The following is a 1,581-nucleotide window of genomic DNA, read 5'->3' as shown; positions in this document are numbered from 1 at the left end:
CTGGGGCTGGGGCTGGGGCTGGAGCTGGTGCAGCCCCCTGGGATTGCCTGAGGCACGCCATGGGAGCCCCAGACGGAGACCCGCGGGACGGTCGTCTGGTTTCCTGGAAGCCAAATGTGGAGGGGCTCGAGGGCCGCATGGAGGCAACCCAGGTCTGCAGCGGGAGTTAGTGCCCTGGCCACCCACCCCCAAGAGGGGCTGGGGCTGCGGGAGCCCAAGAGTTGGGACGTGGGGCGGGGGCTAAAGGAGAGGGAAGGCAAAGAGCCTACAGCACCCGGTATGCCCAGGTGGTCTCCCACCCAAGTACTAACCAGGCCCGACCCTGCTTAGCTTCCGAGATCAGATGAGATAGGGCGCGTTCAGGGTGCTATGGCCTTAGACCCAGGCTGCTGCCGCCCGGCGCCCTAAGAGCCCTGCGCTGCACCTCCGTTTCGCTCTGAACTGCTGGTCAGCCATTCCGTCTACAAGTAATTTTACTCCTTCCCCTTTCTCTCCCTGCTTTCTGAGAGTCTCTCTCCTTCCATACTTGATGGTGTAATGAATGGATGCCTTACATCATTTTCCCTCAACATTTTTTCTCTTTATTTTTACATTGATTTCTATGAATTCATCTTCAAGTTTATGGATTATTTCTGCTAGCATCTCAAATGTGCTGTTGAACCTATCAATTTTTCATTTCAATTATTTTAGTTTTCAAATCCAGAATTTGTTAGTTTCCTTAAAAAAAAAATAATTTGTAGCTCTTCATTGCGTCTCTCTGTTTGTTGACTTCGTATCATACTGTCATCTAATTCTTCAAACATGGTTCCATTATTTCATTTTGTAGTTATCATTATTTTGATATTTTATCTTTTGACCTTCATACTGAATTTATAAGTGATATACTTATATGAGTTATCAGTGGTATGTTATACAAATGCTTTACTCACCACCATTACAACATTAGAGTTTTCTGAGTTTAACTGTATACTTACCTCTCCCAGCAGGTTGATAAAGAGTCCAAGCCTAAAGCCCCTTTAAGGAGGAGGCAAGCTTGCTTTCTTTTTCACATTCTTTTGCCTAAGACAAGTAGGCATTGTAGGGAGCAGTATCTCAGGTTCAAGGACATTCCTCTTTTTGAGCTTTGGATGTATGTTATAGGAAAGGGTGTGGGCAAAACGCTCACATCCTTGAGATGTTTTTTGTCTATTCTCAGAGGCTAGTTGAGAAGTATATATGGCCCCACTTAAATTAGTGAGCCCCTTCTGATGTCTGTGTCAGAAGCTTTTTCTGTCACCTTCACTTTAAATAAAATATACACAAAGCTCTGAGTGACTGAGACTGTCTTTGGCCCCAGAGTAATATCTTCTTCTTAGACACCATGAATCCAGTGGCATCGGTCACCGTTGACTGCTAGGTTATCATCTTGGGGGCTTGTCCAAGATCTTCAAGACAAGGTAAGAACACTCAGAGTTGAGATTCTTTTGCTCTTTTACTGTGGTCTCTACTTTACTACGGAGAAGGCAATGGCACCCCACTCCAGTACTCTTGCCTGGAAAATCCCATGGGTGGAGGAGCCTGGTAGGCTGCAGTGCATGGGGT

General features: G+C 46.4%; 1 pseudogene; it reads right to left on the bottom strand.

Moving 5' to 3' along the window:
• Nucleotides 1-262: 262 nt before the first annotated feature.
• Nucleotides 263-381, bottom strand: LOC147343328 (5S ribosomal RNA; annotated as a pseudogene).
• Nucleotides 382-1,581: the final 1,200 nt, after the last annotated feature.

Source organism: Bos grunniens, chromosome 27 (genome assembly GCF_055505025.1).
Source record: "Bos grunniens cultivar Pamir isolate PY7600 chromosome 27, Bosgru_T2T1.0, whole genome shotgun sequence".
NCBI classification, from domain to species: Eukaryota; Metazoa; Chordata; class Mammalia; order Artiodactyla; family Bovidae; genus Bos; species Bos grunniens.
The sequence above is the reverse complement of the archived record's forward strand: the minus strand, read 5'-3'. Positions and strand labels throughout refer to the sequence as shown.